Below are 24,956 nucleotides of genomic sequence, written 5' to 3' on the forward strand. Positions count from 1 at the left end.
ATGAATACATGAACTCATAATAAAAAATTGCTCAATTTGTCAATGAAACTGACATCGCATTTTATATTTATTTTGATATTAATATATTGTATATATGTAATATTCTATGAATTAAGAATTTCAATTACAACATGGCTGGATGTTGCAAGGCGGGCGGAATGTTGAAGTTCAAATTCGTATGGTCAAAATTTATTCGTTAGATGTGGACTTAGAATATTGTAAAATGACAATTTCCCCCTCGTTAGAAAATGTACCCTAAGCTCAGGATGCAGCTCTGTGCTTTCAGCACAATTCGTTACATTTTTTCTAACGAGTCGCGCCATTACCGTCTTGCGGCGTCTAAGCTTTTGTTATTATTCGTTACTGGATTACGTCCGTCCAACGATTGTTTTGTAAAAGGTAAATTAATCTCTCAAAAAATTCAATAAAATTACGTTTTATTGAAACATTATTGAAAAGAAAAACTAAATCCTTGTGTTTTTATTTATTTTATTTCTCGGTGCTACGCATTCAATTAGTGTACAAAATTTTTGGAACCGGACATGCTTTTTTTTCAGTGTATGTAAGAAAAAATTGGGGCATTAGAGGGTTAATGGAATGGATTTATTTTTACGAAAATTGGACAACAATAGGTTTGTTTAGGTAATTTTCCTATAAAAGTTATTCAGTATAAACTTGCAAGATAGTAAGAATGGGTTTTATTCTCTTGGGTAAAATTAGTAGAGGTGTACACGTTCACGAATTTATCATTAATTCAGCGATTTTAAACCAATTAAAACGAAAGATATTTATGTTTTCTAATTCTAGTGCAATTGGATTTGTTGATGATTAACCAGCTGATAATTGCAAGTTTTTACTGGGAAAAATGTTTTTACTGTGAAATGTAAACGAAGGACTACCAGTAAAATTTTTTGTTATATTGTTATAGTATAACAGAAGTAGAAATAAAATGACTACAATTAAAATAATATGCATTTTAAGTGAAATAAAGCTCTTAAGTTTCCTAAATTTCAATCAAAAATTTAACTTTTGAGAAAAAAAAAATAGCTTTTTTTCCAGCTATTTTTTTTAGAATTTTTTAGTTTTTTTTAGCTTTTTTTTGGGCAAATCTAGCGGTTTTTGGTGAAACAATTCTGGCAACGCTGATTGAGAGAAAGGCTATAGATGTAAATTTCGCCTATTTTACCGACTTTGATGATATCCTCGAACGTTTTTCCTCTTTTCCACGTGCGGTGAGAGTTATTGAATATGCATATAGATTTTATTTCCGAACTCATCCTAGGTTTCGAAGTTCGTTCTTTGTAACATCTCAGTCAATTTCGTCTTCTGAGATCGTTTTGGTTCAAAATCGATTGTACTCTGTCACCCAAAAGGTATTTTTCCCAAGGAATATTTGGCCTTGTCATCGGAAGCTTCCGTTCAGAAATACAGCCCCTTACTTAACCTGAATCCGTTTTGTGATTCCGAAGGTGTACTCCGTGTTTGTGGTAGACTTACATCCTTCCTTGAGTTATAATGAAATACATCCAGTGATATTACCCTATAACTAGGCTTGCCAGATCAAATTTGCCAAACAGCTTGATATTGGCCAAAAACAAACTTGATTTTGAAAAAAAAACTTGACAAATAAAAACAATCATACTATTGTTTAATTTAATTGTTTATTTTTTTTCATAAAAATGTATAACAGCAAATATATTATAAAAAGTAGAAATAACAAAACAATGCAAAAGAAACAAAAGCAATATAACAAAAAATCAGTCTTTATATATTTTAACCCTTATGCTGTACTAGTGGGTCAAAATTTCCCAAACCAATTTTGATAAGAATTTTATTCTAAAGAACTAGTTGTGTTTAAAGCTCTGTTAGGCTGAGCCCTATAAAAATAGTTCCAAAACAATGTTTAAAATACATATATACACAGAAAGAAAAGTGTCTCGGAAATTTAAGAAGATTTTTACAATAATTTATTACAAGCATTTTCCAAAATTTTAGTTCATTTTTCGTATCTTCAACGAAAATTAACTACTTGAAAGGAAATTTTACAAATTCTAAGCAGCAATCGTTTAGTTCATGGCCTACAAAATACGATGGAAATTTCCTCAAAAAATTTCTTATCTGGTAGTTAAAAATTCGTTTGTCATGCTATAAAACTTCTTGTGAAATGTAAATTACTTTATAAATAATAAGTGCAATTTACTATAAGATTTTTTTGTATGAGAAAATATTTTTTCACGAAAAATGAACTTGAAAGTGGATAGCAATTTCTTACTGACAATTCCTATAGTTAATAATTGTTGGTAAAAAATTACCCAATGAAATATTTTTAGTTCACATGTAATTAAATTTATAGACATTTTCGTCAAAAATGGTAGATAACATTTCATGAAGTTTTTGCAAATTTTAAGTTAAATGTTTCATCGTTCATAAACTGGTGTGCCTTTACGAATATTATTCTTAGAGTAAATTGTCAGCAGATGCGATGAACTAATGCATAGTACAGAGATCTTTAGCGGAATAGTGGAATGTGATTAATGTAAAGATGATGTTACTTGAGTTTTGTTGTGTATACATGAGCGTGCGGTTGTTTTTATTTTTGTCCATTTAGTGGTTTGTGTGTGTGTTGGTTATTCGTGGATGGTTTATTTGGCTGGATGAGGTGTTGTTTTCAATACCCAGCGGCGGAAAATACTACTAAAGAGGCCTGATCGGAGTGCTGATTTTTGTTACCACGAGGCCTGATCGTCCCATACCAACTTCATATGTTTTTTTACCCGTGGTGACATAGGAATGTTAGTGTTAACCATTCGCGGTAAAAATCAGGTCTACTAGAGTACTTATTTTAATATTTCCAAGGTAGTGATAACCACTCGCTTAAAAATCAGGTGTAATAGAGTACTTATTTTATCAATGGGGCATGAGGCCTATTCGTCCCATACCAACATCATATGTTTTTTTACCCGTGGTGACATAGCGATGTTAATGCTAACCATTCGCATTAAAAATCAGGTCTAATAGAGTACTTATTTTTTTATTACCAAGCTGGTGCTAACTACCTCATGTGAGTATAAAACAGAAGGGAATAAAAATATTCCATTTCAATTGAATGAATTAAAAGATTTTACAACTTTAAATAAACACATTGTATTTTTTGTAATACATATTTCTTAGGATGGGGAAGTTTTTGTTTATGTTACATCTTAAAAATAAATATAAAATAAAATTAACTCATTTTTGTTTTTTTCCTTTTGTATAAATATTTTTTAAAGTTACAAAACTTTAAGAACTACATTTTTAATTACATTTTCATATTTAGTATAATTTATTGATTTTTTTGTTTGAGATCATTTGTTTATGCTACAATATTCAAAACTATATTATTAAAATTAAATATAAAATAAAATATAATTAAAAATAAAATAACATTAATTCATGCTTGTGCTAATTGTTTTCTTTCGTTTTTCTTTAAATATTATTTTAATATAAAAAAAAAACTTATGAACTACTCCATTAAATTACTTTTTCACACCTTAGTGTAATTTATTGAAATTAAATATATTAAATTAAATTTAATTGAGATCGAAAAAGGAAAAAATAAATTTAATTCAATAGCGTTGTGTTTTCATACAAAGTTTTGTTTATAAATGATCAATTCTGAATATTTTCTTTCTTTTTTATTAAATATGTTTGTCTGTATTGTTTTGTTTTCTCTAATTTGAATGCCTTTCGTATAATATTTTTGTATTCTTCATAACTAGTGCCATCGGAAGAAACGGCCATGAAGAATAATTCGTCTAGTTTAACATAATTTTTAAAAGATTCATTCCCTTGAACCCCATCGTAATTAAATGCTTTTATTATTTCAGACCCAAGTAAACATCTGAAATTTTTTATAAGACCACCTCGTCGAATGATTTTTGCGATTGCATTTATGTAATCTCTGTTATTGTTCTCATCAATTTCATTTTCCAAATCATTCATGTCATCCACAGTTTCTAATGGGAATGTTAGTTTCAGTCCTTGCACATCATTATTTTGTTTTACAAAATTCGCTATGTTGACATTGATCTGTGCTAAAACGGCTGCGACACCTTCGTTGTGCTGCTGGACTTCCTTGCGCAATTCCTTAACTTCGTTTTCGATATCTGTAAGATATATATATACAATAAATTAAATAAAATATATTTGTTACAATTTTCGTTTTAAACTTACCAATAATTTTTGCCATCATTTGTTTCTGACATCGTTGTTAAAACACGTTCTAATTGAGACTACAATAAGAATAACAAACATTTACATTGAAGCAGTTTGTATTATATATTATATTATTTTTATTACACATTACATTTATATTATTATATATTATTAATAGGACCACTCAAACAAAAAATTAAAAACAACTGTGGAGAAGCGGAATTAAAAGGAACGAATCTTCCATAGGAAATGAAACCAATTTGCAATATATTTTACTGACATGAAAAGTTTCTTCCTCTGTACCTAAATTTCCAATAAAGATTCCTAAATTTGATGACAAAACTGGTGTATCAAAAAACGCTCGTAAATTTATCACTCATTTTCCCGTAAAATTCCGTTCACTCTCTTTTGAAAATCCTGTTACTAAAATAGGTGTAAAGGGTTCTATGCAGCAAAAGTTGTCGGGACGAGATGTACTTAAATAGTAGGTTTCTGTAGTATAGCTCTTTATATCCCCATTCCTATTTCTAGTAAATTTGCAACATTTAGCTGTTTGGATCAAAGGCATCTTCAGATATTGGGTTTTGACTTGCTGCAATATCTTGGTTGGACTTCTTATTCTTTTTTTAAATTGTTGCAAAAAATGTTCATAGCAGTAAGCAGAAAAATGTGTAGTGATTCCAAAATTTTCCATACACTGTGGCAAATGAAGCAAACTGTGAACGTTGAAAGTTACACTGCTTTCTCCAAAAAATATTGCGAAATTTTCAATGAATTGGGATAAAAGGTTCTTTGCTGTTTCAATGTTTGAATTGAAATGTTTAGGAGTTGACATTAATCTATAGGCAGAATGAAGTAAAATAAATTCATAGAACATGACATCATCCACAATTTTTTTCAGAACCATCGGTCCATAGTACAAAATAAATTGTCGGAATTCTGTAGCTTTCCACCGAGAGATCTCCTCAATTCCCCTTGGTTTACGTTGGAATTCTTTCGGAATGTAAGCACACAGAGATAGCATTTGTTGAGAAAAAGCCTCTTTATCGTATTTAGATAATTTTTAGTTTATTATACCGTTAAGCATTTTTCTAACAACCCCTAAATCTATTAAATGCATAGGATCTAGCGGGAATTGTGTGATCATTTGGATACCAATTTTTTCCAATCCACTACGCTCACCTTCGAATGAATCCTTATGAAACTCTTTTTGCCTACGATCCGAAAAATCTTTGTCCGTTCTTAACTCTGACACATATATAGAAAAGGTTGTAACACGCTCAATTATTTTCCCTATCTGATAACATTTCATGCAACCATGCAAAGAGTTGTGCCTTACTACGCTACACAAAAAACTTCGTGCTGGTGTATCGGCGATAAAAGCTCTTATTTGAACTTGGAACACTTTCCCATATAGCTCAATTCCAAACTCCTTAAGGGCCTTTAACTCCTGCAAGAAGTCGTGCAGATAATTGTCAACAATATATGGCTTTTTACTGCCTATATATGTGCCGACTAAAAATACCCCTATATTTTCTATATTTACTACTCTGGCCATAATTGGCCAAGAAGAAGTACTGGAACTCTTAAATAGAGGAAGCCCATCAATGCCTATACCTAATATTAGAGAACTAAATGAGCTAAGTACCGAAATAGGGAGTTTTGATAACTGAAATTTAAGGCCTATGTGGTAATAAAATCCAGGAGACACCGTTCTAATGACTATTTTCTCATGGGTATACCCTAGGAGACCATCAATGCTCCTTGGCACATCTAAATCTTCTGACTTTAGCACCTTTAAGAGGCCATTAACGGACCTTCGTGTTGGTTGAAAATCTTTACACCACTGGGCTAATTTCTCCTTAAGCGTTGAGTTAGTTTCTGAAGTACAACTCTCATCAACCCTGTCTGAAATATTTTTAAAATCATTTGTTTCTACACCTTCAAAATTTTCATCAGCACATTTTTTCTTATTTGCTTCTGTACTTTCAGTTTGAAGCATATTTGGTGCTTCTTCACAGTTACCTCTTAACAACATTAAAAATCTTTCTTTTTCTTTTTTAACATGTCTTTTAAAAGTTCTCGTTTGCATATTGCCCTTTTAATATATTAAAGTAAGTATACTTACTTTCAACAAACCAATTCACTTTTCACAAATCACACTTTTACTGTTCACAACAAAAAGCACAACCGATCGATAGCAAATGATGCAAGAAACTGAACACGTGGCTTTTGGTTTATTTTTTTCCACTTATATAACGGAGTCTTCGTTTTTTTCTCATCGTATCGCAATCGGTTCTGTTATGATTTTCGGCAATGCGTTTGTCCACCACACAAATAGCTTGCAAACACAAATTAGCACACCCCAATAAACACAGGATGAGCGTTTTTCAAATGCAACAACTTTTCAGTTTGAGTGTAAATATAATTTTCAACATAAATTCAACTTGACTTGAAATAGCTAATCTTCAATACATCTTCAAATTGTTTGCGAATTACTTCCAATTTGCCAAACTGTTGACGAAATCTTTGAAAAGGTGTTGAAGATAATATGAGAAAACTTTGACAAAACACTACCCTAAAATGCAACGAAAAAACCATGTGGTTTTCAATACTTATTTGTGCAACGAAGTTCGTGGTCAATTGCAAGAAATAAAAAAATGGAAAATTTAAGCAAATAACCAAATAGTTTATAAAAATAGGTAAGTGAAAATAAAAAAATTAAATATAACTTTAAGGAAGTCACTAAATCTCTTTGCAGAAAACTAAAATTATGGATTGTACGTTCTTGAAAACATTAAAAAGCTGACCAATGAAAAAATGGTGGACAATTAACTGGAACTGCTTATAATAATTGGTTACGTTCAATATGAAAAATTAAATCAACACTTTAAAGAAGTCACTAAATTTAAATCTCTTTCCAGAAAACTAAAATCTTTGGATGCTACATCCTTGCAAACAATAAGAAGCTGACCAATGAAAAATGAGTGGCTTATCGACAAGAAAAAGTTTCCAGAAACGTTACAAGTGCAACCAATTAAAATTGTTAAAAACAACAAATTGTTGAAATCAACAACTTCTGGATGAAAATGTGCATCACTTCGTCAGTTTAATTCATATGCTATTATCAGTTTAAAATGGATATTTTGTGAATTCCTTCTGCTGGAAATCAATTCTAACACGCGGTCCAGTACGTTCCTAATTTCAAATTGCCCGCATGTTAATAAATTTTAATGCTGTTTTATGACACCAAAAGGAAGGAAATCGAATTATCAATGCAAAAGTGTTTACTAATAATGTTGAAGATATTTCAAGTTTTGTTGTTTGTTTTGTTTTTTTTTTTGTTCTTATTTGTTGATATGTTTAATAAGATTATTATTTATCAATTGGTATTGTAGTGTATTATGCAGTGTAGTGTATTATTATATATTTTATTTTGATGAAAATGAATAAATTATACAAAATTCATAGAATTTTGGCTTTGACTTTCAATTTGAAGTGGGGATATCATTCATACAAATTTAGGTTGAAAAGTATTTGCAACGATGTTAATTTTGAATTTGACTCGCATCGAAAATTGTTTGACAAATTATTGAGTAGCGATGCATTTCAATTTGAGGATAACACTTGAGAAATTATTGCTATTGTATCGAATTTTACTGTTGAGGGTAATGTCTGTTTTTTGTTGAGAACGCGATTTTCTCAACAATTTCTCAACTTGAATATTACCCTAATCCTTTGAAAAAATGTTTGAAAAATTGTTGAAATTTAGCATTTTTCAAACGTTTGTGTTTATTGGGACATTTCATTGTGTTAAAAAGGCCTCCAAAACACCTGATAAAAGATACGAGACGTATTCATAGTGCATTTATTTTCAGGGAAGGGTTATGGCTCTTGGAGTACTTTAAAAAAAAGTATTCACACACATGATAATATCATTAGTAAGGAGTGCTAAAACGAGGCATAATTCTGTGGAGTACTAACCCAATCCGCCGCTGTGTAAAGACACATGTGTTTTTGTTGTTGTAGGAATGTTTTGGCTTTGCTTGGTTTTGTTTGGCATGCTTCAGTTGTATAGTTGGCGTTGGCGTGGGCTGTTGCATCTTTTAATAAGCAACAGGGGAATATAAAGGCATGGATTATTTTGGAATTTTGAGACATATATTGGTGTTTGTTTATTAAACCTTTTAAATGAAAGTTATTAATATTTTATTGGTAGTTTAGAGAAAAGTTATTAAGAATATTAAGGAAAATATGTTGAAATTGAAAGTGTATTGAAATTTTTATTATTCAATGTAAAAAATTAATATTCAATTCCAGATGAATTTGGAAAATTTTTGTGATATCTCAGCGTATAGTTTAGTCATAAATTGGTAAGTATTGTTTTTTTAATATGGCTTTCTTTTAAAAATAATATTTTTTATGTATATTATTATTTGTTAATTATTTTTTTTTTTTGGAAACCAGTTTAAAGTTTTTCTTTGTTGTAAATAAAATTTGCAATATTTAATTTCAGAGCAACTCCAGAATTGGTAAGTTTTTTTTTTTAAATTTGGCTTTCTTTCAACTAGAATATTTATGTTTTTATGACATTAAATTTGTTAAAATTACAGGGTTTTAATACCTTATTTTAGTATTTCTTTAATCAATTTTTTTTTGGAAACCAATGTAATATTTTTAATGTAAAAAAACAAATATTTAATTTCAGAATAACCGCTTAAAATTTGAAAAAAAATTGCACTCCTTTGCTTGTAATTTAATAGTGAATTGGTAAGGATTCTTTAACTTTCTTTTAACCAGAATATTTGTTTTATGCATAATATTATTTTTTTCATTAGATTTTTTTGGAAACATATTTAATAATTTTATTTATTGTAAAAAATAAATATTTAATTTCAGAATAGCCCAAATAAATTTGGACAACTTTTATATTTCTCCTCAGTGTACAATTTAAAAGAGAATTGGTAAGTTTTATATTAAAACTTTGGCTTTCTTTCAACTAGAATATTTATTTTATTATATCCTTCAAATCGATAACAACACAGTTTTATGAGTTTATATAGAATACTTCATTATTTCTCTAATTGTTTCAGGTACAAAATTTATGAGATACGTTTTCCAAATAAAAGTTGAATTCCTACACCATTTGATAAAATGCTCCCACATATGGTAAGTTACAAGCTAAAATAAAAAACTAAAAAAATATATTTTATTACTTGGTGTTAATTTTTAACAATTTCCATTATTGCTTCCATTTTTTTCAGCAAGATATGTGAAAAATGTACCTACGATGAATAAAAAACGGATAAGTCAAAATGTCCAAACAGCGAGTTCAAATGAACTACTTTCTTGTTCAACGTGGTCATAATTTTTATTCACAAAAAACATTGTATTAAGAACTTTCATCATAAGTTTTTATAATAAAGTACGTTTGCTTAAAGAAAGTTTAATTTTAATGTATGAAAATTTTCATAATAGTAAAACGGTTTGTTGTTCCTTTAATTATTTAATTTCTCTGTACTGTGGAATGATTGATTTAAAAATAGTTTAGTCGTCGAGATTTTAAAGAGACTGATAACCAATTTTTATTATCCGGTTTCCCTAAAAATAAGCAAGTAAACCAAAATAATACTGACTTCTTAACTTGGTAGGGGTATATAAATCTTATGGTGTTGTAAAAATGAACTAAAATACAATATTATAGATGAACTACAATTTAAGAGAATTATAAACTAGACAAGTTGCAAAAAAATCTTAAGGGCTAAATCATGGTCAATATTACTACAGTTTAGTTCATTTTGCAATGGAAAAGGGTTCACTGTTTTTTCAGTGTATGAATACATTTATATTGGGCAAATTTGACCCACTAATACAATATGCGGTATTTTTTAAGTACAGGATAAGGGTTAAAGAAAACTTATTTTGAAAACTGAAATTGAGAATTTGAAGAAGTATAAAAAATTTTGTTCAAATCAGTTCAAACTTAAATACATGTATAATCCAATTTAGACCTTTATATAGCTCGCTATAAATTTGATGGATTTGATATGGCCCCAACAATTTTGGTGAAAGGTATAATATAGTCGGCCCGCCTGTCTTTAGACTTTACTTACTTGTTTTAAATTATAGTGACACAGAAAAAAAAATTATCATAATAATGCTAAATATGCTCTTTTGATGTGTTTTTAGAAATATAAGCTTATTTTTTAAGTATTATTACATATCGTTAGCTTAATGTGTAAAGGTGCTAAGTCAACCTTTTACAAAAAATGGATTAAGATGCAGATCGACAGATAAATCAAAAATACATAGTTTACCATAAAATATATATTAAATATCTGTTTTTATCTCTGTTTGGTAATGATATGTAAAAGTGCTAAGTCAGCACCTGTTAAAATACACGTGCTAAATCAAATTTAAGGCTGAGTAAGCTTTGCTAAAAAGTTTTAATAGCAATAGTTTGTGTGCGATTTTGCGGAAAGTTTACTGTTTGTATTGAAAACATTTATGGTAACTACATTTACAGTTTTTCAAAAATATGTTTATTTCACAATTTATTAAGTTTTTTTGTCTCTCTTGTAAAATTTCAAAAATTTGACTTAGCACTTTTACACATTAAGCTAACGATATGTAGATAGAATAAATTAGAGAGAAAAAATTAACAAAAAACTTGACAAATCACTTTTTCACTTGACACGCATTGACAATTAAGCCAAATCAAGTCCGTCTGGCAACCCTACCTATAACTCACAAATTTCTCGACTATTGATTTGATTTGTTCACCAGATTTCCTTGCATGGCGGCAAGCAATTGGTTCTTAGATTGATCCGAATGCAGTTTTGGATTCCAAGAGCTAAGAACCTGATAAAGTCCATTATAAACAAATGTAAGACATGTATACTATACAAGAAAAGGTGTCAGACCCAGATTATGCCCGCGCTTCCTCCAAATAGAATTGAGATATCCCGACCTTTCGCTCACACTGGATTGGATTTAGCGGGCCCTTTCGATATAAAGAATTATACCGGAAGAACTTGCTTAATTACGAAGGGGGTACGTTTGTGTCTTCGTGTGTTTTTCCACCAAACCAATACACCTTGAAGCCACCTCTGACCTTTCTACGTCCACATTCCTAGCGGTCGGTTTGTGTCTCGGCGCGGTTGTCCTACCCACATACATTCCGACAACGGAACCACATTCGTGGGTGCCTCGAAGATTATTTCGAGGGAAATTCTCCAGACTGCCCAATTGGCCATTCTGGCAAATTATACTCATCGGGGTTTAACCTTGAACTTTATCACTCCTGGAGCGCCTCATATGAGAGGCCTTTGGGAAGCAGTGGTAAAAACTTTTAAACTTCACATTCGAGGAGTTCCAAACACTTTCGTTCAAAACGGAATCTTGCTTGAACTCTCGTCCTTTGTCACCTATATCTCAGGATCCGCAGGATTTGGACGCCCTTACTCGTAGGCATTTTTTTTATCGGTTTGCCCATTGACCTCAATATAACCGAAGCTCCTATGTCACTTATTAATCGATGGCAACGTATAAAAGCGTTACACCAAATTTAATGTATCAGGTGGAAAAGTGAATATCTGAAGGAGCTCCACAAACGGTATAAGTGGACAAATCCTACGGATGATGTAAAAGAAGTCATGATGGTTGTCATCAAGGAGGGTAATATGCCTCCTAACTCATGCAGGTAGGGCCGAAAAGTGTATACCGGGGATGACGGAAAAGTGCGAGGGTGTTAGCGCAAAAAGGAGCCATACCTAGGCCAATAACGAAATTTATCGTCCTCCCCTAAGACTGTTTTCCTTTAAACGTTTTTTCCTGCGTAAATAAACGAGTCACCGTCGTCCATACACCTGTCGAATTTGCAGACGTGAACATGCTCTCAGAAAATGCAGCCGATTTCTTTCGATGAACGTCACCCAAAGAGAACATGCCGTTAAATCTTTCGGGTACTGTGTGAACTGTTTGACCCACAAGCTCTCAGACGGAACGTGCTTCACGAAGACTGACTGTCGCATATGTCATCAAAACCATCATACCCTCTTGTATTCACGTCCCTGGCTACAGTGCAAAAAAGGTTCCACAAACAGAGATTATCCTCAGCCATCCTCGTCGAAATCCACAAAACCGTTCAAAAGAGAGCTCCCGACGGTTGCTACAACAAAAAGATCTTCATCTGATGGCCAAACTTCTTTGTCAGCACTTTCTAACCAAAACTCCATTACACTTCTAACTACTATATTAGCAAATATTGAGACAAAGAACGGTTACAAGAAATTGAGATGCATATTGGATTCTGGCGCTAGAACGAGTATAATATCCTCTAACACCGTTGACAAACTAAATTTGACTACGCTGGCACTCGATAATGAGACAATTTTTCTACTCACCGTAACATCAATTCACGATTCAAGAACCCAAGTTCAGACTATCCTCAAAACTACAAGTAGAGTAAGTATGACCATACCGAAGGAATCCATCACTCATTAAGAAAAAATCGACAATCTGATGTTAGCCGATAATGAATTCTGCAAATCAGGTAGAATCGATATAATTTTTGGCGTTTATGCTAAGATCGTTAGCGTAGGGATAATTCATCGAGATGGGCTCCCCTCCACACAAAACACTATTTTCGGTTGGAAGCTCTACGGCCTATGTCCAAAATACACCTTGTCTTCTTTCTAAACCAAACACAAACTGAACAATCGCACTATCAGAATTATTGCAAAAAAAAAAGCAAACTAACTTAAAATAGCATTAATTATATACAATCAACTTGAAAAAAAAAACAAATTGACTGAAATATTAAATCACAAATGCATATAGTCTATAAGTTTTAGCATAGCTAAGTGAATAGAATTATTTAAACATTTCTCATAACCAACGGAGTCTGAATCTAAAGTATGATGGACGTGAATCTGAATTGCAGCCGTACTGCACAGAAAAAAAAGTGTCTCGTAAATTTAAGAAGATTTTTACAATAATTTATTACAAGAATTTTCCAGAATTTTAGTTCATTTTTCGTATCTTCAACGAAAATTAACTACTCGAAAGGAAATTTTACAAATTCTAAGTAGCAATCGTTTAGTTCATGGCCTACAAAATACGATGGAAATTTCCTTAAAAAATTTCTTAACTGGTAGTTAAAAATTCGTTTGTCATGCTATAAAACTACTTGTGAAATGTAAAGTATTTTCTAAATAATAAGTGCAATTTACTATAAGATTTTTTTGTATGACAAAATATTTTTTTACGAAAAATGAACTTGAAAGTGGATAGCAATTTCTTACTGACAATTCCTATAGTTAATAATTGTTGGTAAAAAATTACCCAATGAAATATTTTTAGTTCACATGTAATTAAATTTATAGACATTTTCGTCAAAAATGGTAGATATCATTTCATGAAGATTTTGCAAATTTTAAGTTAAACATTTCATCGTTCATAAACTGGTGTGCATTTACGAATATTATTCTTAGAATAAACTGTCAGCAGATGCGATGAACTTATGCATAGTACAGAGATCTTTATCGGCATAGTGAAATGTGAATAATGTAAAGATGATGTTACTTGAGTTTTGTTGTGTGGGGTTGTTTTTATTTTTGTTCATTTAGTGGTTTGTGTGTGTGTGTTTGTTATTCGCGGATGGTTTATTTGGCTGGATGAGGTGTTTTTTACAATACAGGCACATGTGTTTTTGTTGTTGTAGGGATGTTTTGGCTTTGCTTGGTTTTGTTTGGCATCAAGGCCGTATTCAGGGGGGGATGAGGGGGATCAAACCCCCCCCCCCCCCGAAATGAATGAATATTTTTATATAAATAAATATATATTTTTAGCTGCATAGAAAAATCTTATCGAAGATGTTGAAGAAAAGCTGGAGGTTTTATTTTGAAAAACGCTTACCTATAAAACTTGCACAAATCATAGAATACTAGTTGAAAAGCCCGTCAAACGACGGTCGAAAAAAACAAATTGTTTTTGTTCTCGCACCACAAATTTCATTTTTGGAAATGTATTTCTGCTTTTTATGTGTGTTTGTTGTTCTTTTTGTGAACATGATTCGCTTTGTTTGGCCATAGAACAACAACGAAACAGCCAAACACACATGTGTAAATGAAATGGAGCAAAACCTGCGAAAAGAACCTGCCTAATTTAGCGATGGAAGCAATAAAGAGATATTTCCAAACGTGCATATTTTAAAAATTTTGGTCACTTTGCCAGTTACTCAGGGATGGAAAATACAATTTTTAAGAAAGTACAAAAAAGGTATTTTTTGATCGGAAAGGTACTTGTTACTAAATTTCAACAAAAATTTCACTTGAATATTATTGTCAAGAGACTGAATTTTAAAGAAAATAAAATTTTGACAAAATTTTCTATATAAATAAAATTTTGCAAAAATTTTCTATAGAAATAAAATTTTCCATTCGTTTTGTTTTGTTATTGTTGGTTTTGATCTTTAAGCATTGTTGTTTTTTGTTGCAGCTTAAAACCATACATTGACTAAACTACAAGTGTAGTTTAACCAGCAGAGGAAAAGAATGTTTGTCAAATTTATTTGGGCAAAACCCTATAGACTGCAAGATGGTGGGATGGACGCACGTTTCGGAATTACCACATTCCTTATCAGCATCCTCTATTTGCAGCAAAACTATCAACCAATTATCAGAATAAATTCAGGCAGTTCATTAAACCCAACAATGAACCACACTTGAACCCTCCGAAAAAAGGTTTTGTATGATAGCCGGCTTATGCCGAAATAATTTTGCAAAAAAATTCTATAGAAAAAAAATTTGGAAAATTTTTTCTATAGAAATAAAATTTTGCAAAAATTTCCTATAGAAATAAAATTTTTACAAAATTTTCAATTGAAATAAAATTTTGACAAAATTTTCTATAAAAATAAAATTTTGCAAAAATTCTATATAGAAATAAAATGTTGACATTTTTTACCAAAATAAAAAATCGATAATATAGAATCGCATTCTTTTTTCGACTAAAACATTCTTGAATTCAATAAAATCCTGTTTTTGACTATGTCTTTTACAAAATCGAGATTTTCTTCCCACATGAACATGTCTGTTTTGCCATATTTGTAAAAGACTATTAGCAAATAAGGTTGATAAAGACTTTCTCAAAATATTAAAATATTTTGTCAAATCTATTGCCATAAATCTGATATCGACTCAAAAATGTCTACACAAAAGGTACTAAATCATTCGCGGGGGTACTACGTTACTGACCGGGGTGAAAAAGTTTTGAAAAAAGTACTATAGTACTGCATTTTCCATCCCTGCAGTTACTACGTGCTCATCCGAACGTTCATTTTCAACAATGAAGAGATTCATGGCTGAACAAGAAGGTTAAATAATGGGGCCATATGATTACAATTTTTTTATTTCGACCAAATTTTAAGATGTCAAAATCATATGTTTATGGTGATTGCAGCTCTCCAAATGACACTGCATAGCAAATGCATCTCAAACAAACTCGCGCATTCATAGCTGGAGAATTGTTCAAAGATGACTTGAGTATCTTGATAACATATTCTAGACCCAAAATACAACGCACATCAGTTTTTAAACTGCATCATAAACCCTTTTTGTTAATAGATGGCGAATATCCATTTGACTGACTTCCATTACTAACTTTGGTCTCATATCGGCGTTCCTCGGATGAATTATCCACTTCACAATAACTCATAGGTGACGCAATTAAATTTGAACCTTTATTTTTCTCTGGATTTGAATTATTTTTTCAGGACAATTGAAAGAATAAATAATTGCCGCTTTTACCATTGCCATACGATTCTTTTATCAGCTGATTTTGACTTCTTAAAATTGTAAACAACATATTGAAATTTGTTGTTTTTGTTATGATGATTCAACCTCCTTATTCAGCCATGGAAGAGATTAAAGACGTATCTTAGAAATTCGACTAGCGAGAGTAGACTCAAAGGATTGGCATTAATGTCGGTTCATCGCCGAATAAATGTGCCGACTGAAGAAGTCATTGATTTATTTGCTGCCCAAAAAGCCCGTCGGTTCAATTTAATATTATAAAAATATTGTATACATACCTATGCATAATTAAAATTTTCTACACATGAGATTATATGAATATTTTTTTTAAAGTTGAACCCCCCCCCCGAATTAAAATCCTGGCTACGGCCTTGTTTGGCATGCTTCAGTTGTATAGTTGGCGTTGGCGTGGGCTGTTGCATCTTTTAAGTAGGTATGAAACAAGGGAATATAAAGGCATGGAATATTTTGGATTTTTGAGACATATATTGGTGTTTGTTTATTAAACTTTTAAATGAAAGTTATTAATATTTTATCGGTAGTTTAGAAAAAAAAAATATTAAGAATATTTAGGAAAATATGTTGAAATTGAAAGTGTATTGCATTTTTTATTATTCTATGTAAAAAATTAATATTCAATTCCAGATGAATTTGGAAAATTTTTGTTATATCCCAGCGTATAGTTTATTCATAAATTGGTAAGTAAGTTAAGTTTAATATGACTTTCTTTTAAAAAGAATATTTTTTATGTATATTATTATTTGTTAATTACTTTTTTTGGAAACCAGTTTAATGTTTTTCTTTGTTGTAAAAACAATATTTAATTTAAGAGCAACTCCAGATGGATTCGAACAAATTTAAAAAGTAGAGAATTGGTAAGTTTTCTTTTAAAAATTGGCTTTATTTCAATTAGAATATTTACGTTTTTGTGACCTTTTTATCATCAAAATTACAGGTTTTTAATACCTTATTTTAGTATTTCTTTAATCAAATTTTTTGGAAACCAATGTAATATTTTTAATGTAAAAACAAATATTTAATTTCAGAATAACCCCTTAAAAATTTGGAAAATGTTTAGTACTCCTTTGCCTGAAATTTAATAGTGAATTGGTAAGGATTCTTTAACTTTCTTTTAACCCTCGACAGTCATCCTTATTTTTTTTTTGTACATTAACGTCATCCTTCGTCATTTTGACTACGGCTGATTTCAAGACGCTATAATTTTCATCGTGAGCGAAAAAGTGAACCAAACTTGAATTTATTTTCTTATTCAATTTGGTTTTTAGTATAAAACAAAAATTCATAAAACGGTCGAATTAGAATAACTTAAATTTACCATTTCCCAATAGACTAAAATGCATTTTAAATCGAAAATGAAATTACGTGTCGTCATTTTGACGAATAATGACTGTCTAGGGTTATCAAGAATATTTATTTTTTAAGCATATTATTATTTTATTCCTTAGATTTTTTGAAAACCTATTTAATAATTTTATTTAATGTAAAAAATAAATATTTAATTTCAGAGTAACCCAAATAAATTTGGACAATTTTTATATTTCCCCTTAGCGTACAATTTAATAGAGAATTGGTAAGTTTTATATTAAAACTTTGGGTTTCTTTCAACTAGAATATTTATTTTATTATATCTTTCACATCGATAACAACACAGTTTTATGAGTTTATTTAGAATACTTCATTATTTCTCTAATTGTTTTAGGTACAAATTTTATGAGATACGTTTTCCAAAGAAAAATTGAATTCCTTGCACCATTTGATAAAATGCCCCCAAATATGGTAAGTTACAAGCTAAAATGAAGAACTAAAAATTATATTTCATTACATGGTGTTAATTTTTAACAATTTTCATTTTTGTTTCCATTTTTTCCAGCAAGATATGTAAAAAAATTACCTACGATGAATAAAAAAGGATAAGTCAAAATGTCCAAACAGCGGGTTCAAATGAACTAAATACTCTCTGTTCCACGTGGTCATAATTTTTATTCACAAAAAACATTGTATTAAGAAATTTCATCATAAGTTTTTATAATAAAGTACTTTTGCTTAAAGAAAGTTTAATTTTAATGTATGAAAATTTTCATAATAGTAAAACGGTTTGTTGTTCCTTTAATTATTTAATTTCTCTGTACTGTGGAATGATTGATTTATTTATAGTTTAGTCGTCGACATTTTAAAGACACTGTTAACCAATTATTATTATCGGGTTTCCCACAAAATAAGAAAGTAAACCAAAATAATACTGACTTTTTAACTTGGTAGGGGTATATAAATCTTATGGTGTTGTAAAAATGAACTAAACTACAATGTTATAGATGAACTAAACTTTAAGAGAATTATAAACTAGACAAGTTGCAAAAAAAATCTTAAGGGCTAAATCATGGTCAATATTACTACAGTTTAGTTCATTTTGCAATGGAAATGGGTTCACTGTTTTTTCAGTGTGCAAGGCGGCTATGTTTATGCCAAAATCATAAACATATCTTTATTTGGTCTTGGGTCTCTTCTATACCCGTTTTTGACATGTACTACGTTTTAAATAGGTATATGACGTTTTCGACGTTTTTGACAGAAAAACCTTTTTGACAAAAAATTGCTACTTGGACCATCTCTGATCTCTCTAATAATTTTTTATAAGAATAAAATAATCATTTTTACAATGCAGGGTCTCAGAAGGATTCGAACCCGTACATCAAGATATGATTGTGATTACTGGTATTAATAAAAAAAAATCACTTGTGGTCTACACAGGTAAATTATTATTTTTAAATGCTAGGTAATACTGCTACTAGTAACTTTTTGATTACCGGTATTACTGGAACAATCACCAGTTTTTGCTGGGAAAATATTTTATTTTCTTAACTGATTAGTCACGATGTAGTTTCTACTTTGGAGTAATGAGAGAAACTGATGACGGTGCATTTCCTTTTATTTCATTACCATCGTTAAGGCCGGTAGCTTTTCCTTCCCATAGGAAATGTATTGCTATTTATTCTAACGAAATTTTCGATAGCGTTAAACTGACTGTAATAGTATTGCCAAAAGCACATATTAGAGAGATCAGAGATGGTCCAAGTAGCAATTTTTTGTCAAAAAGTTTTTTCTGTCAAAAACTTGTAGACGTCGAAAACGTCATATACCTATATAAAACGTAGTACATGTCAAAAACGGGTATAGAAGAGACCCAAGACCAAATAAAGATATGTTTATGATTTTGGCATAAACATAGCCGCCTTGCAGTACGGCTGCAATTCAGATTCACGTCCATCATACTTTAGATTCAGACTCCGTTGGTTATGAGAAATGTTTAAATAATTCTATTCACTTAGCTATGCTAAAACTTATAGACTATATGCATTTGTGATTTAATATTTCAGTCAATTTGTTTTTTTTTTTTTTCAAGTTGATTGTATATAATTAATGCTATTTTAAGTTAGTTTGCATTTTTTTGCAATAATTCTGATAGTGCGATTGTTCAGTTTGTGTTTGGTTTAGAAAGAAGACAAAGTGTATTTTGGACATAGGCCGTAGAGCTTCCAACCGAAAATAGTGTTTTGTGCGGTGTGTAGCCCATCTCGATTGTCGAATTTTTTCTTAATGAGTGACGGATTCCTTCGGTGTGGTCATACTTACTCTACTTGTAGTTTTGAGGATAGTCTGAACTTGGATTCTTGAATCGTGAATTGATGTTAAGGTGAGTAGACAAATTGTCTCATTATCGAGTGCCAGCGTAGTTAAATTTAGTTTGTCAACGGGGTTAGAGGATATTATACTCGTTCTAGCGCCAGAATCCAATATGCATCTCAATTTCTTGTAACCGTTCTTTGTCTTAATAGTTGCTAATATAGTAGGTAGAAGTGTAATGGAGTTTTGGTTAAAAAGTGCTGACAAAGAAGTTTGGCCATCAGATGAAGAACTTTTTGTTGTAGCAACCGTCGGGAGCTCTCTTTTGAACGGTTTTGTGGATTTTGGCGAGGATGGCTGAGGATAATCTCTGTTTGTGGAACCTTTTTTGCACTGTAGCCAGGGATGTGAATGCAAGAGGGTATGATGGTTTTGATGACATATGCGACAGTCAGTCTTCGTGGAGCACTTTCCGTCTGAGGGTTTGTGGGACAAACAGTTCACACAGTACCCGAAAGATTTAACGGCATGTCTTCTTTGGGTGACGTTCATCGAAAGAAATCGGCTGCATTTTCTGAGAGCATGTTCACGTCTACAAAGTCGACAGGTGTATGGACGACGGTGACTCGTTTGGTTACGCAGGAAAAAACGTTTAAAAGAAAACAGTTGGAATTCATTTATACCGAAAACAGTAAGGCATATCTATTTCGGCACAGTAAGGCATATCTCAGACAATCGACAAAGGCAAGGACGAAAAAATTGTTTTTAAATTAGTTTGTATTAGGGGAGGACGATAAATTTAGTTATTGGCATTGGTATGGCTCCTTTTTGCGTTAATACCCTCGCACTTTTCCGTCATCCCCGGTATACACTTTTCGGCCCTACCTGCATGAGTTAGGAGGCATATTATCTTCCTTGATGACAACCGTAATGTCTTCTTTTACATCATCCGTAGGATTTGTCCACTTATACCGTTTGTGGAGCTCCTTCAGATATTCACTTTTCCACCTGATACAGAAATTTTGGTGTAACGCTTTTATACGTTGCCATCGATTAATAAGTGACATAGGAGCTTCTGTTATATTGGGGTCAATGGGCAAACCGATAAAAAATGCCTAGGAGTAAGGGCGGCCAAATCCTGCGGATCCTGAGATATAGGTGACAAAGGACGAGAGTTCAAGCAAGATTCCGTTTTGGACGAAAGTGTTTGGAACTCCTCGAATGTGAAGTTTAAAAGTTTTTACCACTGCTTCCCAAAGGCCTCTCATATGAGGCGCTCCAGGAGTGATAAAGTTCAAGGTTAAACCCCGATGAGGATAATTTGGCAGAATGGCCAATTGGGCAGTCTGGAGAATTTCCCTCGAAATAATCTTCGAGGCACCCACGAATGTGGTTCCGTTGTCGGAATGTATGTGGGTACGACAACCGCGCCGAGACACAAACCGACCGCTAGGAATGTGGACGTAGAAAGGTCAGAAGTGTCTTCAAGGTGTATTGGTTTGGTGGAAAAACACACGAAGACACAAACGTACCCCCTTCGTAATTAAGCAAGTTCTTCCGGTATAATTCTTTATATCGAAAGGGCCCGCTAAATCCAATCCAGTGTGATATATATATATATATATATATATATATATATATATATATATATATATAATATATATATATATATATATATATATATATATATATATATATATATATATATATATATATATATATATATATATATATATATGTAGGTTAGGTTAGGTTAGGTTAAAGTGGCAGCCCGATTAAGATTCAGGCTCACTTAGACTATTCAGTCCATTGTGATACCACATTAACTAAAAGTACCTATTACATATGGGCACTTCTAGTTTTAAACCGCTGAACCTTCTTGATTATTTTTCTTTGTTGAACCAACCAGATTGATCCAAAAATATTAGCAGACTGCTTAAGTTAACGTTTTCCAGATCCGCCAGTAATCTGAAGCTATATGTTCCTAAAAGTTGCTTGCGCTTTACACAAAATGCAGGACACTCACACAAGAGGTGTTTAATTGATTCTTTTTCCTCCGCATCATGACAGCTCATACAATAGTCATTATACTTCGCGCCAACAGTTTTTGCAAAATCTCCTATCAGGCAGCGACCCGTTATAGCAGATATCAGGAGTGATATCTGACGTCTCGAGAACATTAGCATATCTAGTGTGCGGTTTAAGTTGAAATGGGGCCATATTTGCTTGGTGTCGTTACAACCCTTGCAATTCTCCCATCGAACATTTTCCATCATAACAGCCTTCCCACGCAGCATGAGCTTGCAGGTAGCTAGGGGCATACCAACAAATTCTAGTTCCCCTGGAATATGTAAGGTAGTCCCTAGCCTTGCCAACTCATCCGCTTCGCAGTTCCCCGGTATGTTCCTATGGCCAGGCACCCATATTAGGTGAATATTGTACTGCTCAGCCATCTCATTGAGAGATTTGCGGCAATCGATGGCCGTTTTCGAGTTGAGGAACACAGAGTCCAAGGATTTTATTGCAGGTTGACTGTCTAAGTATATATTAATGCCCACATTTTTTGGAACATTACTTCTCAGCCAATTCGCCACCTCTCTTATTGCTAATATTTCAGCCTGAAAAACACTACAGTGATTAGGTAATCTTTTCGCTATTTGAAGTTCCAGATCATTAGAATATACTCCGAAACCCACTTGTCCATCCAATTTGGAGCCATCAGTGTAGAAATCTATATATTCTTTATTCCCCGGGGTCTGTGTGCACCACGTCTCACTGTTGGGGATTAGAGTCTCAAACTTTTTGTCGAAAAGTGGACTCGCCAAAGTGTAATCCACTACGTTAGGCACATCTGACATTATTTTGAGGACAGAACTGTGACCGTAACCTTTTTCCGACCACAGCGATAGTTCGCGCAACCGTACAGCCGTTGTTGCAGCTGACTGTTTGGCCAAAATGTCTAAAGGCAATAGATGCAGCATGACATTAAGGGAATTTGTTCCTGTCTTACTAAATGCGCCTGAGATACATAAGCTCGCCATACGCTGAACTTTATCTAAACCAGTCGGTTTCTGAAGTGCCGGCCACCAGACTACAACACCATATAGCATTATAGGTCTAACCACTGCCGTGTATAGCCAATGCACAATTTTTGGTTTTAGTCCCCACTTTTTTCCTATTGCCTTTTTGCACGAGTACAAAGCTACAGTTGCCTTCCGCGCCTTTTCTTCAATATTAAGCTTAAAGTTCAGCTTCCTGTCCAAAATAACGCCAAGGTATTTTGCACAATCACCAAAAGGAATTTCAATACCCCCTAAGGAAATAGGCCTAACCGTGGGAGTTTTGCGATCTTTGCAGTACATGACTAATTCTGTCTTTGCTGGATTTACCCCAAGACCATTGTCTTTCGCCCATAGTTCAGTCATCCGGAGGGCCCTCTGAATAATATCTCTGATTGTGGATGGGAATTTTCCCCTTTTATCCTTTCTTTTTCTAGAGTAACCAGAAGGCTATTTAAAGCAACATTCCAAAGAAGAGGTGATAGAACTCCTCCTTGGGGAGTGCCTCTGTTCACATACTTTGGTATGTTTGCTTGTCCTAGTGTGGCTGAAATACGTCTCTTCATTAGCAGTTCGTCTAACAGCCTGAGTATACATGGATCAACATTCAGAGTTGTCAGTCCATTTAATATCGAGCTCGGATGGACATTATTGAACGCCCCTTCGATGTCTAGAAACGATGTCTGTATATATATATATATATATATATATATATATATATATATATATATATATATATATATATATATATATATATATATATATATATATATATAATATATATATATATATATATATATATATATATATATACATATATATATATATATATATATATATATATATATTATATATATATATATATATATATATATATATATATATATATATATATATATATATATATATATATATATATATATATATATATATATATATATATATATATATATATATATATATATATATATATATATATATATATATATACAGACATCGTTTCTAGACATCGAAGGGGCGTTCAATAATGTCCATCCGAGCTCGATATTAAATGGACTGACAACTCTGAATGTTGATCCATGTATACTCAGGCTGTTAGACGAACTGCTAATGAAGAGACGTATTTCAGCCACACTAGGACAAGCAAACATACCAAAGTATGTGAACAGAGGCACTCCCCAAGGAGGAGTTCTATCACCTCTTCTTTGGAATGTTGCTTTAAATAGCCTTCTGGTTACTCTAGAAAAAGAAAGGATAAAAGGGGAAAATTCCCATCCACAATCAGAGATATTATTCAGAGGGCCCTCCGGATGACTGAACTATGGGCGAAAGACAATGGTCTTGGGGTAAATCCAGCAAAGACAGAATTAGTCATGTACTGCAAAGATCGCAAAACTCCCACGGTTAGGCCTATTTCCTTAGGGGGTATTGAAATTCCTTTTGGTGATTGTGCAAAATACCTTGGCGTTATTTTGGACAGGAAGCTGAACTTTAAGCTTAATATTGAAGAAAAGGCGCGGAAGGCAACTGTAGCTTTGTACTCGTGCAAAAAGGCAATAGGAAAAAAGTGGGGACTAAAACCAAAAATTGTGCATTGGCTATACACGGCAGTGGTTAGACCTATAATGCTATATGGTGTTGTAGTCTGGTGGCCGGCACTTCAGAAACCGACTGGTTTAGATAAAGTTCAGCGTATGGCGAGCTTATGTATCTCAGGCGCATTTAGTAAGACAGGAACAAATTCCCTTAATGTCATGCTGCATCTATTGCCTTTAGACATTTTGGCCAAACAGTCAGCTGCAACAACGGCTGTACGGTTGCGCGAACTATCGCTGTGGTCGGAAAAAGGTTACGGTCACAGTTCTGTCCTCAAAATAATGTCAGATGTGCCTAACGTAGTGGATTACACTTTGGCGAGTCCACTTTTCGACAAAAAGTTTGAGACTCTAATCCCCAACAGTGAGACGTGGTGCACACAGACCCCGGGGAATAAAGAATATATAGATTTCTACACTGATGGCTCCAAATTGGATGGACAAGTGGGTTTCGGAGTATATTCTAATGATCTGGAACTTCAAATAGCGAAAAGATTACCTAATCACTGTAGTGTTTTTCAGGCTGAAATATTAGCAATAAGAGAGGTGGCGAATTGGCTGAGAAGTAATGTTCCAAAAAATGTGGGCATTAATATATACTTAGACAGTCAACCTGCAATAAAATCCTTGGACTCTGTGTTCCTCAACTC

At 32.3% G+C, this 24,956-nt stretch overlaps 1 protein-coding gene and 1 long non-coding RNA gene across 2 annotated transcripts in view; both read left to right on the top strand.

Moving 5' to 3' along the window:
* The window catches only part of Elk (Eag-like K[+] channel), a 1,103,641-nt gene that overhangs the window by 7,748 nt on the left and 1,070,937 nt on the right, over positions 1-24,956 (top strand). The window lies entirely within an intron of this gene.
* On the top strand, positions 6,681-6,998 carry LOC142238203 (uncharacterized). Its single transcript, XR_012722678.1, has 2 exons — positions 6,681-6,896; positions 6,956-6,998. It is a non-coding gene; the product is annotated as an uncharacterized LOC142238203 (long non-coding RNA).

The sequence above is a fragment of the Haematobia irritans genome, chromosome 5 (genome assembly GCF_050003625.1).
Source record: "Haematobia irritans isolate KBUSLIRL chromosome 5, ASM5000362v1, whole genome shotgun sequence".
In the NCBI taxonomy this organism is placed as follows: Eukaryota; Metazoa; Arthropoda; class Insecta; order Diptera; family Muscidae; genus Haematobia; species Haematobia irritans.